This window comes from Cavia porcellus, unplaced genomic scaffold (genome assembly GCF_034190915.1).
Source record: "Cavia porcellus strain 051 isolate PalLab524CR breed Dunkin Hartley unplaced genomic scaffold, mCavPor4.1 scaffold_7, whole genome shotgun sequence".
Taxonomy (NCBI): domain Eukaryota; kingdom Metazoa; phylum Chordata; class Mammalia; order Rodentia; family Caviidae; genus Cavia; species Cavia porcellus.
The window spans coordinates 67795871-67811997 of NW_026947490.1; the positions used below are offsets into that span (position 1 = coordinate 67795871).

Consider the following 16127-nt stretch of genomic DNA (forward strand, 5'->3'; position numbering starts at 1 on the left):
CACACCATCCCAAGACCTGGAAATTTAAGATCATCACTTGCAGTGGTCAAGCAACTGCCCAGCTTCCTGCCACACTAGACCAGCTCTGTAGGTATTGAGCCTGCCTGGGCCACGCAGTGAACTCTCAATCTGGAGAACTGGGCTGCTGGAGTCCCAGGACCTGAGGGCACAGAAGATGATTTACAACAGGCCCAGGGGAAGCCTTGGAACAATACTTGCAACAGGGAAATACAGGAAAATGACAAAATAAAAGACCAAAATGCAGTCTCAAACCTCCAGCCCATCCAAAAAATGTTTAGGAGCTATGTACATAGAAGAAAATAAATGCCATACACCTGAAATAATAGCAACTGAAATAAGCAACTCTGGGAAGCTTTAAAGGAATTCAAACTAGAAATAATCTCCCAAGTAAAAGAAGAAATGATAAAAGTAATCAAAGAGATGCTGAACACATCTAAAGAAGACACAGTTAAAAAATTAGAGGCCCAAAATAAAAAGATAGAATCCCTGGATGAACAATATAAGAAACAAACACAATATATGAAGCAGATTAAAAGAGATATACAGGAAATTAAAAATTCTATTGAAAGTTATCAAAACCACCTCAACAAAAGTGAAGACAGAATTTCAGACCTCGAAGACAAGATTGCAGCTAATGAACAGGGAAGGAAAGATCTTTTAAAAATAACAAACTTTTTTCCCAGGCAGCTCCCAAAGATGGCAGAAGGGCAGGTCCTGGTGCTGGGTGGCAGAGGCCATCTTCTGGGCCACCTGGCAGCCATTGTGGCCAAGCAGGTCTTGCTGGGGCACAAGGTAGTGGTTATGCACTGTGAAGGCATCAATATTTCTGGCAACTTCTATGGAAACAAGTTGAAGTACTTAGCCTTTTTCCACAAGTCTTGTGGCCCCTAACACTTCCAAGCCCCGAACTGCATCTTCTGGCAGGCTGTGTCAGGGATGCTGCCCCATAAGACCAAGCGAGGCTAAACTGCCCTGGACTGCCTCAAGGTGTTTGATGGCATCCCACCACCCTATGACAAGAAAAAGCAAATGGTAGTTCCTGGCACCCTCAAAGTTGTGCACCTAAAGCCAATGAGGAAGTTTTCCTACTTGGGCCACCTGGCCCATGAGGTTGGCTGGAAGTACCAAGTGGTGACAACCACTCTGGAGAAGAGGAAGGAGAAGGCCAAGATCCACTACCAGAAGAAGCACATCATGAGGCTACGGAAACAGGCTGAAAAGAATGTGGAGGAGAAAATTGGCAGGTTCACAGAGGTCCTCAAGACACACAGACTTCTGAACTAATAAAGACTGTTTCTGCCTCAAAAAAAAAAAAAAAAACAAGGAATCAGGAAATAACAATTCAATAGCTGCAACATGATGCAAAGAAAAACAACATAAGATTGATAGGGATAAGTGAAAAAGAAGGGGACAACACAAATGATATCAAGAGAAGTAATAGCTGAAAATTTCCCAAACATGAGAATGGAAACTAACATTAGGATCAATGAATCATGTGCAACTCCAAATAGCCATAGCCAAAATAAAACTATGCCCAGACATATAATAATTAGTGTCCCAGAAATTCAACCTAAGAAGAGCATATTAAAAGCTGTTAGAGAAAAAAGAAAGAAAAACCTATCAGGATCACAGCAGACTTCTCAGCACAAACAATGAAGTCAAGAAGAGCATGGACGAAGTATTTCAAATCCTAAAGGAAAATGATTTTCAATCTAGACAGAGTACCCTGAAAAACTGTCCTTCAAAATTATTGGGGAAATAAGATATTTCCATGACAAAGAACAGCTGAAGAACTTCATGATCATCAAGCCAACCCCTGAAAAGATTACTGAAAGATAGTTCAGATACACTTAGGAAAAAACCATTAAGCAAAGCAGACAATTAAGCAGAATGGAAAGATAAAGATGCAACAGCAGAAAGATAACATGTCAACAATAAACCAACATATAACAGTTATAACCATTAATGTAAATGGTCTCAATGCACCAATTAAAAGAAACAGACTGGCAGATTGGATCAGGAAACAATATTCAACCATATACTACGAACAAGAGACCCATCTAACGCAAAAGGATACTCGTAGACTGAAAGTCAAAGGATGGAAAACAATACTTCATGCAACAGGAACTGAAAAAAAAAAGCAGGGATAGGTATTCTGTTTGCAGACAATGTGAACTTCAAGAAGGATCAGAACAGATAAAGAAGGTCATTACATACTGATTAGGGGAAAACTTCAAAAGAAAGATAACAATCATAAAATATAGGCACCAAATTCCAGGGTACCCAGCTATAAAAAGCTAGTGTTAATAGAAATGAAAAATCACATAAGCAATAACACAATTATAGCAGGAGACCTTAACAAGCCATTGACACCAAGGGACACATCACCCAGACAGAAAATCAGCAAAGAAATAACAGAACTGAATCACATCTGTGAACAAATGGACTTGATAGACATATACAGAGTATTCCACCCAACAACATCAGAATACACATAATTCTCAGCAGTACATGGGACACTTTCTAATATATACTAGCCCACAGAACATACTTAAATAAATGCAAAAGAGTTGAAATTATCCTATGCATGTTATCTGATCATAGCACCATGAAACTAGAAATTACTGATAAAATAAACTGCAAAAATCCCACAAACACACAGAAATTGAATAACACACTCTTGAGTAATCAGTGGGTCACAGGGGAAATTGAAGAAATTAATATCCACAAACAAATGCAAATACAAATACAATTTACTGGAATGTGTGGGATGCAATGAAAGTGGTGCTCAGAGGAAAATTCATTGCACTGAGTTCCCACATCAGGAAAACAGAATGAATACAAATAACCTGATGTTACACCTCAAACATCTAGAAAAAGAAAAACAAGTCAAGCCCAAAGCCAAAAGAAGGGAGGAAATTATTAAAATCAGAGCAGAAATCAATGCAATAGAGACTAAGAAAACAATTCAAAGAATCAATGAATCAAAGAGTTGATTATTTGAAAGAATAAATAAAATTGATAAGCCTATAGCCAACCTTATTTTTTAAAAAGGGAAGAAAAAGCTCAAATTCATGCAATAAGGAATGAAAAAGGCTAAATCACTACAGACTCTGTAGAAATACAGAAGATCATCAACACCTATTTCAAAAACCTCTACTCTCATAGGTTCGATAACACAGAAGAAATGGATAGATTCCTAGAAACATGCGAAGTACCAAAGCTAGGTCAAGAAGATGTAAAACTGCTGAATAACCCAATTTCTATTAATGAAATTGAAAATGTAAGTAAGTCCTTACCTACAAAGAAGAGCCCAGGCCCAGAAGATTCACTGCAGAATTCTACAAGAAATACAAAGACTTAATGCCAACACTCCTCAAACTCTTCAATGAAATTGAAAGGGAAGCAATCCTTCCTAAATCATTCCTGGAAACAAATATTACTCTAGTACCAAAACCTGAGAAAGACCCAACTAATAAAGAGAACTACAAGCCAATCTCCCTAATGAGCACAGATGCAAAAATCCTCAATAAAATATTGGCAAATAGGATGCAGCAAATCGTCAAAAAGATTATACATCACGACCAAGTGAGATTCATCCCAGGCATGCACGGATGGCTTAATATACATAAATCAATAAATGTAATCCACCATATCAATAAAGCCAAAAATAAGAAACATGATCATTTCTATAGATGTAAAAAAAGCTTTTGATAAGGTCCAAAATTTGTTCATGATAAGAACCTTACAGAAAATTAGAATAGATAGTCTTTACCTCAATATAATAAAGGCCATCTATGACAAACCAACAGCCAGTATCATATTAAATGGCCAAAAACTGAAGGCCTTTACCTTAAATTCAGGCACAAGACAAGAATGTCCCTTATCACTGCTCCTATTCAATATAGTACTGGAAATACTAGCCAGAGCAATTAGACAAGAAAGAGAAATAAAAGGGGTAAAGATAATAAAATAGGAAGTTACATTATCATTATTTGCAGATGACATGATACTCTACATAGAAGACCCCCAGAGCTCCATCGAATGTCTCCTAGATATAATAAATTCAGCAATGTAGCTGGATACAAAATCGATACTCAAAAATCAATAGCATTCTTATACACTAACACCAAAATCACAGAGAGAGAAATAAGAGAAGCCACACACGTCACACTAGCATCCAAAAAATGAAACACTTAGGAATTAATTTCACAAAAGAAGTGAAAGATCTACATAGGGAAAATTATAATACACTGAAAAAAGAAATTGAAGAGGGTCTCAGAAAATGGAAAAACATCCCTTGCTCATGGATAGAAAGAATAAATGTTGTGAAAATGGCCATTCTCCCAAAACTCTTATACAGATTCAATGCAATCCCAATGAAAATACATTCAATACCTCATAGATCTAATGAAATCACTCCTAAAATTCATCTGGAACAGAAGAGATATAAAATAGCAAAGACAGTTCTAAGCAGCAAAGGCAAGGCAGGAGGCATCACAATCCCTGACTTGAAGTTATACTACAAAACAACTGTAGTGAAATCAACATGATAGTGGAATAAAAATAGACCTGAAGATCAATGGAATAGATTAGAAGATACAACTACAAACACACTCAACCACCTTATCTTTGGTAAAGGGGCCACATAGGTTCACTGGAATAACCACAGTCTCTTTAATAAATGGTTGTGGAAAGCCTGGCTCTCCATATGCCAAAAACCAAAACTAGACCCATGCCTATCACCATGTACTAAACCAAAATCTAAATGGATCAAAGATCTGAATATTAAAACAGAAACACTAAATCTATTGCAGACAATGTGAACTTCAAGAAGGATCAGAACAAATAAAGAAGGTCATTACATACTGAAAAAAGAAATTGGCTAAGAAGACAAATTGGCTAGAAACCTTGAAGACATAGGGGTAGGTAGATAAATCATGAACAGGAATCAAACTGCACAGGAAATACTTCCCAGAATCAATAATTGGGATCACATCTTATTAAAAAGTTTCGGCATGTCAAAAGAAATCTCCAACATAGTGAAAAGAAAACCCACACACTGGGAAAAAAATCTTAGTGAACTGTCCCTTAGACAAAGGACTTCTGTCTAAAACATATAAAGAATTTTTTTAAAAATCAGACCCCCCCAAAATTCAAAGATCCAAACCAAAAATGGGCATCTGAAATGAATACACAGTTCTCAGATGAAGAAATACAAATGGCAAATAAACACATGAAAAGATTTTCATCATCATTACTCATTAGAGAAATGCAAATTAAAACCGCACTGAGATTTCATCTCACTCCTGAAAGAATGGCTAGGATCAAGAAAACCACCAACAACAAATGCTAGAGAAACTGTGGGGAAAAAGGAACTCTCCTGCACTGTTGGTGGGAGTGTAGACTGGTGCAACCATTGTGTAGGTCAGTCTGGAGATTTCTCAGAAAGCTAGGATTGGAAGTCCCATTTGATCCAGATCTTGTACTTCTAGGCATATTCCCAGAAGAACTGAAGACTTCATACCACAGTGATATATGTGCACCCATGTTTATAGCAGCACAATTTGTAATAGCCAGATCTTAGAAACAACCTAAGTATCCATCAACTGAGGAATGGATAAAAAAAAGTTGTGGTATTTTTATACAACGGAGTACTACTCAGCTATAAAGAAGGATCACATTGAGATATTTATAAATAAATGGACGCAGCCTGAGACCATAACTCATAAGCGAAATAAATCAAATTCACATGTATAAATACCATATAGTCTCACTAGTGTAAGAAATGGCAAGAATACATAAGAGCATATGGTAATCATGATTTCCCGTTATATTTCTTTGAAGCCTTATAATGTTTACATTCATTAGTTGGAATGGTTTTATTCTGGGTTGTTTGATTTTATTGTCTGTGATGGTATGAACAGCTATTTTGAAGAAAAGAAGACATCATAATAGCTAGTGCTGATTTAATATCATCTTGTTTTGAGGTCCCATCAAACTGCTGTTCTTCTGTCTCCATTGGTTTTATCATGTTGTATCTTATTGGATTTTATTATATGTGATAGTATAAACAAAATTTTTTATGGACAAGGAGATAATATAGTAACCATTGTTCTTTTTCTGTTAGTTGGTTCTGAATACCTTGTAATACTTGCATTCTCTTGAATGATTTTATACTATTTTGTTATGTTTGATACTATAGTGTATGAAGGTATACTCAACTATTTGAAGGAAAGAGATACTAGCTACTGTTATGTTGTATTGTCTTGTGGTGAAACGCTATGTTGCTTAAATTGTTCTGTTCTGATCTTTTTTGTTATGTCCTCTTTTATTTTAATCTTTTTAAAATAAAAAATTTTTAAAAAGATAATTTTGCAGAGTTCATCAATGTGGTTTATAAGTTATTTTCTTTTAGAACTTGAAATACTTCAATGCAATTCCCTCTAGACTGAAGGGTTTATGTTGAGAAGTCATCTGTGATTCTGATGGGCATTTATTTATAGGTGATTTTGTGTCTTCTCTGTAGGAGATTTTAAGATGCTGTTCTTGTGCTGAATTTCTGGAATCTTGATTATTATATGCCTTGGTGTAGATTTATTATGGTCATAGCTAATTGGAGTTCTTTATATCTTAGTTATATGTATGTTTAATTCTTTTTCCATGATTGGGAGATTTTCTGCCATTACTTCTGTAAATAGGTTTTTTCTTACATCATTTCTGCTAACTCTTGCCTTTTCTTTGACTATGATCAATCTTAGGTGGCTCTTCCTTGCATCATTTTGAATCTAGTGGTTAATTTCTTTTCATGATCACTTGCAATTTTCAAGAGACCTGTCATTTTGTAATTGCTAGCCACAATCTTTTCTAATGACATTCTGTCTTCTCTTTCATTCAGTCAATTTTGTAAACTTTCAATAGAATTTTTAATTTCCTGAATATCTGTTTGAATGTGTTTCATGGATTCCATTTACTTCCTATATTGGATGTTCATGGTTCTCATCACTCTCCTATGCTCCTCTATCTTTTTATCTATGTCTGCTTTAGGTTTGCTTATCAAGTCTACCTTGATTATCATCTTTTTTTTTAACCTGGGAAATTACTTCTCTGATTTCTTCTATGGCTTCATGCATTGTTTTTACTGCTGCTGCTAGTACTTGCGAGAATTCAGGTGGGTGGCTTCTCGTTTCCACTATCTCTTTGTCCCCTGATTTGCCCTGAATGGGCTAGCAGTTAGGGGTTACATTTTGTTTCTGCATCATATCATTTTGTATTTTTTTAATTTAATTTGTTTTCTGTGTCAATGCTTGTAAGTTTCTTACAGTAGATTGCTTTATCACTAGGATCAGGCTTCCCTAGTGTGGGAGAAAACTCCAGTGACTCTCTTTGAATCCAAAACAATTACGGTGACTTTGATTACTTGGAGACTCATTTCTTAATACTGATATGTAACAGATTGGCTAGGGTATTTCCTTCTCTCTTCAATTGACTCTGAGCATTGCAAATAAGACCAGCCAAGGTGCTAATATGCAAAAATCTATAGCCTTCAGACAGTCCTGTTTCCTCACATAGTGTTCTCCACCATACAGGATTGAGCATGTAAGATATTAGAGCAAATAGCTTTGAGAATGTCAACTGGATATGAGCCTCAAGGTAAGAGGCTATGACTCCCCAGGACACAAGAATTTGCATATCAGAAACCAAAGCAATTGCCCACAAAACAATTCCACTGCTACTTTAATTGGATTATGAAAATTGATCCTTCTGCATATCTTTATCTCTGCAATTTACAGAGATGTCAATCTTGTACCTGGCCAGCCAGCTCAAGTTACTCAGGTAGTTCTGCCATTCTCACTATCACTCATCCCCGAGCCCCACCCTTTCCCACTTCTTCACAAGATAATAAATGCTGGGAGAGGCCTAGGAGCAAGGACTTTGTCCACCTGTCCTCACGGGGATTGGATTTAGGATCCCTTGGCTTCCCTTAACTTGGAATATATCTTGGTACTTTTACTCTCGCCATGGGTTGTATTGGTGGTGGTAGATTGGAATTAATTTACTGGGATTCCAATACACATCAATGGGGTTATAAATATAACCTTTTGGATTGTGAGGAAAACTAGAAAGAGGACTACAATGCTTGGATAACTAAACTTGATATTTGGGTTTACAATACCGAGGGGAAATCTGTTCCTCAGAGATGTCTCCCTAGGTCCAAGTATTTCTTAGTCTTTGTGTCTGGCCTAATAGCCTACCTTCCAGGGCTGGGGATTTAGCTCAGTGGCAAAAGCACCTGCCTTGCAAGCAGGCGGTCGTGAGTTCGATCCCTGGTACAGATAAAAATGACCAAAAAAAAAAAAAAAAAAAAAAACATGTGTGGAATAGCCTACCTTGCCAGTTTATTAAGGATGAGATGTTGTTATCTATTTGGCTTGAGTCAGTGCACATCTGTAGTCCAAGCACTGAGACAGGAGGATTGCTGTGAGTTTGAGGCCAGCCTGAGCTACTTAGTGAGTTTTAAGACCAGCTTGAATTACATAATGAGAGTCTGTCTCAGAAAAACAAAAACAACAAAAGATTCCATGGCTTTGTTTGAAAAACAATCACAGCACATTATAGATAGTAGGGAAAAGGAAAAAAAGAGAAAAAGGAGGATAAAATGGAAACAAAGATTTTGTAAATAATGAGAGGAAGATGAGATAAAAGGAGGGGAAGAGGAAAGGGAAAAAAATCAAGACATGTCATGTACAGGTACAAATTGCCTAATGATGAATACAATCATTATGTATATTTAAATTGTAACAATAAATTTAATTAAAGTACAAAAAAACAAAATAAATAAAAGGCAGCATGGAGATGATTAGTTACTTGTACCAGTGAACCCATAATTTAAGTGCAACTCTTAGTACTTTAAATGTAGCTTTCTTTTTGTTAGCAGTATTAGGGTCTTTTTTAGTTTATCAGTATATGTTCACAATACATAATGACTACATTTATCATGGAGAGTTGGCACAGGTACATAAAACATATTAATCATTCTTTTTCTACGCCTTGCCCCTCCCTTCACTCCCTGGTCCTTCCAAATCTTGGTCTTCTTTCCTTTTGAAGAGCTCTACTTTATCATCATTTATCCCTTAAATTCATTTTTATCCCCTTTCTCTCCCTCCATCTCTTGTTCCCCCTTCCATTTGAAAAACATTTCCCTAGGCTATAGATTGCTCTTCTATTTTCCTCTTTATTTATAGATATATATTTTTTAGTTTCTCATATAGAAGGAACTATGTGATATTTGAGTTTTTGTGTCTTATTTAAATTTGTTTTCAAATTGCATCCATTTGCCTATGAATACCTCAAGATTATCTTTATGGCTCCATTGTATATAAATCTTCTTTATTCATCTGTGATAGACATATGTATCACTTTCAAGATCAAGCTATTATCAATTGTGCTGCTGTAAACATGGGTGTGTATGTATCTCTGTAATATGAAACTAACTTTTGGGGGTTGATATCTAGAAAGGAAATAGATGAGTTATATGGCAGTTCTATTTTTAGTTTCTTGAGGAATTTTCACACTGATGTTCAGCATTCTTAGAGTCTTCTATCTCAATAATGGATCTTTGTCTTTTTTCAAGAAGTCTTCAATGACATTTGTTTTGCACTCATTTTGGCTAGGATTGATTTGTGGGCTTATCAAAACTATGACTAAGGCAAGTGTGCAGTGTGGAAAGGGGTGTGAACAGAAGTGGTAAATAACAGAATGGCTGGAGTTGGGTATGGTAATGTACGCCTGCAGTCTCAGCACTCTGAAGACTAAGACAGGATGATCACTGTGAGCTGGAGTCCAGTTTGGGCCAAATAGAGAGTCCAGTGCTAGCTTGTACATAGTGAGACCCTGTCTGAAAATAAATAAGCCATAGTGAGTGGGCCATGCACAGACTAAAGTAAGTGTAGAATTCTGACATACAGCCTATCACCAGATGCAGTTGTATATTTAAAATACATCAACTTACCCCTGATATGAAACTTCCCAGTTGCAGTTTAATTGGCACTTGCCACACCCTGACAGGGTTTTAATATCAGTCTGTTGCAATTGATTTATTATCTTTTTGCAGTCCAACCTGTCTATTAATGTCAATCTGTACTTGCAGTCACTCCATAAGCTAACATCTGCCTCAGTTACACCTTAGATTATCAGGAACCAGACTTTCATAAGCAGCATGCAACTTTGCATCCTTTATATACAGAGTTCATACTGCCAAAGTGATCTACAAATTCATTGTAATCCCCATAAAAATACCAGTGACACTCTTCACAGGAAAACCAACTCTAAAAGTCATATAGTAAGACAAAGTATCCAAAATAGAAATCCTGAGCAAAAAGAGTAACACTGGAGAAATCACAATCCCTGATTTATACCTCCCAAGTCCTAACAGCAACAACAAAGCATGGCACCAGCACAAGGAGAGACAGGAAGAATAATAGACTAGGATAAACGTCACATGATCGATGGCCTGATTCTCAACAAAAGGACCAAAAATGTAAAGTGAAGAGAAGACAGCCTCTTTAACAAATGGTGTAGGGGCAGAGTCTGAGACGGTGCCAGAGTGCCAAGCAGCAGGGAAAGTGCCTCTCAGAGTCACCACTTAGATGCTGGAATATAGCAACGTGAGGAAGACAAGGGGGAGGAAAATGAGTGCCCCGGGCCAGGAAGGAGCTAAAGCACAAATTGAAGGCCTCTGAGAGAGTGAAGAGAGAAACATCAATGAAGAAGGAGAGCCTTCTCCCTAAGAGGGGCCTCACTGCACAAGGAGAGTGATTCAAACCTACAGACACATGGTCAGAGTGACAGTGATGCCTGACAAGCCAGAGGCCTCTGCAGAGATGCAGCAGTGGAGGGGAGCCGTGGATGTGGAGGGGAGCAGCAGAGTGAAGGACTGCACTGCCGGGTGGTGAGTTCAAGGGTCCCATTTTTGCCATGGGAGAAAACGATTGGCCTAGAGCCATCTTGGAGATAGCAGCCTGTCGTGAGTTCGATCCCCGGTACCGATAAAAAGGAAAAAGACAAAAAAAAAAAAAAAAAAAAAAAAAAAAACTTACAACTGGGGCTGGCTCCCTCTAGTGGATGCCAGCAGGGCGCAGATCTGCAAAAGATTCTTGGAAGAAGATGAGCCAAATGCGACGGTCTGGTCTCCAGCAGAAAGTGCAGGCTTACTGAGTGCGTCCCCTGCTCTGCCAACAAGCTACTGCTGGCTTGCAAGGATACACTGACATGGATCAGGACTCTGTCTCCACAGATTGTCTGCCAGTGACAGCAGAGACAAGCCTGTACAAAACTGGAAGTGGATTTAGTTTTCTGTCTTCCTCCTCCTCTTTCTCCCATGTTTGTTTCTTTATTTTTAGAGGTTTTTTTTCCTTTTCTTTCTCTTTCATTGCTTGACCTTGTTTTTATATAAGTGTGCACATGGGTTCTAGCCTCTCTGTGGCTCTGTTCTCTTTTCATCTCCTCCTTCACTCTTTCCCTCCAGTCCAGTTTCCCAAAGCTAGTGTGATCCCCGTTGGTCCTCCAACCTTCCTTCTAATCTCTTCCTCTTCTTCAAATTCTCTATTTTCTCCTTAAACTATATTAAATTTTAACTCTTGAGGGAAAAATTGACATATCACTGTATACTGCATGTAATTTTCTGGTTTTCATTAGATTTTGTTATATAGCCACAAAACTAGTTTATATGGTTAAAGTGGCAAATTAAGAGACAGCTCAGTTTGCCATCTTCTAGACTGTATTTGACACTATTGATACCACTATCCTCAAAACTGATATAATTGTTATATACAGCTGTTGGTCCTGGTATTCCATGATTCAGATTGACTAAGGATCCACAGAAAATACAGTGGCAAAGTGCCAAAGAACCAGGGACTGGGCCAGACAGGCAACTTCCCATCTCCAACAAACTGAAGAGGTAAGGTGTTCCAACAGACTCAAAGCCCAAAAACCGGCTACACCTGGAAGATATCTCAGAGCAGTAATCATCACATAAGGGTCCAAATACTACCAATAAAGCAACCCACAATAAACAATTTATAAGCATCATCCCAGGAATTAAACTTAAAAATGAAAGAAAGAGAAAAGTAAATGAGATGCACTTAAACAAAATGCAACCCCAGACAGCAGAGTTCACCATAAGCAAATCCAGGGTGAGACAATCAGAGAGCCTCCCACCAGGCCTCTCTGAAGTGGTAACAAACCAGCAATTGAATGAGGCTCTGGAAAAAATGAAATCAGAAATAATCTCTCAGATAGCTACAGAGATGATACCCAAAAAAAGGACCATGCTTAGTGATGCGAGAGCAGATACAGAAAAAAAAATAGATGCACTTAAGAAAATTGTGGAAGCTCAGCATAGGAAAGAAATGGAACCTGTAAAATTGATTTAATCAGATATTAAGGAGAATAAAAATTCCATTAAAATTATTTGAAGTAGACTAGGCCAATGTGAGGATAGAATGTCAGATATTGAAGGCAGACTTGCAGTTAGTGAGCAGGAAAAGGGAGATTTCTCCAACATGACAAGGGACTGTAAGCAGTTGCAGATGAGACACAGAGTAACTTAAGATTGATTGGAGTCAATGGAAAGCCAAGAAATACCACAAATGACATCAAGGAAATGTTCACAGACATCATGGTGGGAAACTTCCCTAGTAGAGAAAAGGAATTTGACATACAAATAAATGAGGCATATAGAACTCCAATTAGCCATGACCAGAAAAATATCTACAGCCAAGCATATCATAGTTAAGATTCTAGAAATTCAACACAAGAATAGAATCTTAAAAACTGCTAGAGGAAAAAAACAAATCACTTATAAAGGAAAGCCCATCAGAATCACAGCAAATTTCTCAGCACAAACTCTCAAGTCAAAGGGAGCTTGGAGTAAAGTATGCTAAGCTCTAAAGGAAAACAATTTTCAACCCAGATTGATGTACCCCCACAAAACTGCCTTTCAGAACTGATGGAGAAATAAGATATTTCCATGACAAAGAACATCTGAGGAAATTTATAACCATCAAGCCAGTTCTCCAAAATGTTCTGAAGGACATTCTCAAAAGAGATAAAGACTACAGCTCCATGAAGCCCAAATAGGAGGAATGCACCAGGTAAGGCAAACAATTAGAGGGAAGGGGAAAAGTGGGGAGCAAACTAGAGGAAAAGTCATGACAAGGACAAGTCAGTGCATATCAATTGTAACCATCAATGTTAATGGTCTCAATTCACCAATCAAAAGACACAGAATGGAAGAATGTCTCAACAAGCAAGACCAACAATATGTCACATACAAGAAACACATTTAATCCAAAAAGAAATTCATGGACTGAAGGGCAAAGGATGGAAAACAATATTCCATGCAACAAGAACCCAGAAAAAAGTAGGGTAGCTATTCTATTTGCAGACAAAGTGAATTTCAAACTCAAGACTGATTAAGAGAGATATAGAAGGTCATTATATTCCCCACAAAGGGAACAATCCAAGAGGAAGAGATAACAATCATAAATATATTTGAAATAAATACCAGTGCATCCAACTATATAAAACAAATGGTGCTGGGGAAAGTGAATAACCATCTGTAGAGGATTGAATTTATACTCTTCTCACACTGTAGAATAGCCAGTTTAAAGTGCATCAAAGAGCCAGGTCTAAGACCTGAAATTTTGAAGCTGCTAGAAGAAAGCATGGGGAAATGACATCATAGATACAAAGCCTTCATGAATAGGACTCCAATAGTGCAGAAAAACTAGTAACTATCATCAAGGGAGTCTATATCAATTAAAGTTTCTACACAGCAAAGGAAAAAATCAACAGCAAGAAAAGAAAGCCTACAGAATCAGAGAAAAGAAGATTAATATATACAATCTTCCAAAAGAAGATTAATATATACAATATGTAAAGGACCTCAAAAATGCAAATCAGCAAATCAACAAATGAATAAATACTTCTCAACAAAAGTACAAATTGTCAATATGTATGTGAAAAAATGTTCAATGTCTTTACCCAATAGGGAAATGCAGATCAAAACTATATTCTGATTCTATCTTACCTTAGTCAGAATGACTATCATCAAGAATACAAAACCAACTTCAAGAAAGAATTCAAGGAAAAAGGAAATCTCTACATTGCTGGTGGAATATAAATCAGTGCAACCTCTATGAAAGTTCTTCAAAAAACTAAAACTAGAACTACCACATGATCCAGGTGCACCACTGCCTATTATACACCTGAAGGAAGTAAAGTCACCATATACGACAGTGGTATCTGCATGCCGACCTTTACTTTAAAGCAGTTAGATGCCTATCAGTGGATTAATAGATAAAGAAAATGAGATACACATGCACAATGAAGTATTATCCAGCCATACTGCCATGATGACATTAACAGGAAAGGAATCTGGAAAGCATCATGTTAGGTGAAATAAGCTAGATTCATAAAGACAAATATCTTACATTTTCCTCAATATACGGAGTCTGAAAACAGGAAACTTCTCAAAGTGAGATAATGGAAGTAAAGAGGAGCCAGAATTGGGCAATAGGAAGGCGGTAGGTGTCAGAGACGGGGAGTAAGGAGCATAGCAGGGTGTGCACATAGACCAATATTCAAATATATTAATAAGAATGGAAAATGTAACTGAAACATCCAGGGAGGAAATCTGTACAGTTATTTAGACATTCCCCTAGACATTCATTTGTTTATAATTCTTTTTGGGCTTTATTTTTGTTTTATTTTGTTTTTTGGTACTGGGAATTGAACTCATGACTTCTCACCTCCAGATAGGTGAGAAGCTGTGCTGCTGAGCTATGTCCCAGGCACTTGAATTCTTCACTCTGAAACATGTTAGTTCCAAAATTTATGAAGAACAGTGTGATCCTTTGCAAAGTCAGGACTCACCACGATAGTGACCTTGTTTTGGAAGACAGCATGCTGGATATTAACATTTCTCTAGAAAATTAATAGGAACTTACATAATTATATTTTATTAGCTCTAAAAAGGTACAATATATTATGACCAGAATATCAAATCTGGAATGACAATTTTTTTCATGATTTCAGCAAATTGATGCTCATCGTGTGTTTTCTATAGCGTGTCTTGGTATCTTGTTATGGTTGGTACATTGTGTCAATTTGAGAAATTTAGAAGTTTAACAAAGAGACTCAGCAGGGAGCCAGGATCCTTACTTTATAAATATCCTCACCCTATGCAAGAGGAGGGCACAGCGATTATGTGAGTGCCCTGGGGGGTGCATACTATATAAGGGAGGAAAAGAGGCTTGGTCTTCCTCCTTTGCTCTGGCTACTTTTGCTGGCTGCTGCCTTGAAGTGTCGCCCCTGTGTTATGGCACCCTACCTTGGAGCCAGCTGATTATGGACTGAAACCTCCACAAACAGTGAGCTATATAAACCTTTCCTTTCTTCATTTTGGGTGTCACGTATTTTTTCCCAGCAACAAGAAAAAAGTAACCACGACAATTTGGTACTGAAATGGGGCCATTGCTGTGACTGTTCCTGACCATGTGGTTCAGGAGACTTTGGGAATGGCTTGTAGGGAGAGTTGGGAAAGCTGCAGAAATGTCAACTGAAAGAGTAGCCCTGGCACAGTTTAGGCTGTTCTGTAGGGGAGATTCCAGTCAGAGTGCAGAATACCAGAAGGTTCACAGAAATCCTGCTGGTAAAGACCAGGCTTAGGAGGTTTCTGCTGGGAAGAAGGATTGCATTTGTTGTTGGACTCCAGATGATGTGTGTTATGGTTTGACAAAAAGTTAGCCTGCATTTTGCTCTCCAGAGACTTTGCTTGAGACTAAGATTAATAATAGTGTACTAATTAATCTGGTAGAAGAAATTTCAAGGCAGTCTGTGAAATGGCTATTGTTGGTAACTTTCAGCCTGGTTTATGTTGGGAATCAAGAGCAAAGAGCCCAGCAGGATGATTTAAATATAGTGAGTTTGGCCAGAAAGGAAACTCCAATAAAGCTGTGGACTGTAAAAATAGAGCTGAGAAAACTTGATTGTTAAGAAGGAACAGGAGAATAGGAAAGATGGCCTGAAGGAACCACAAAAAG

The 16127-nt window shown here is 37.5% G+C and overlaps 1 pseudogene; it reads left to right on the plus strand.

Moving 5' to 3' along the window:
• Window positions 1–717: 717 nt before the first annotated feature.
• Window positions 718–1305, plus strand: LOC100731100 (large ribosomal subunit protein uL13-like; annotated as a pseudogene).
• The last annotated feature ends 14822 nt before the right edge of the window (window positions 1306–16127 follow it).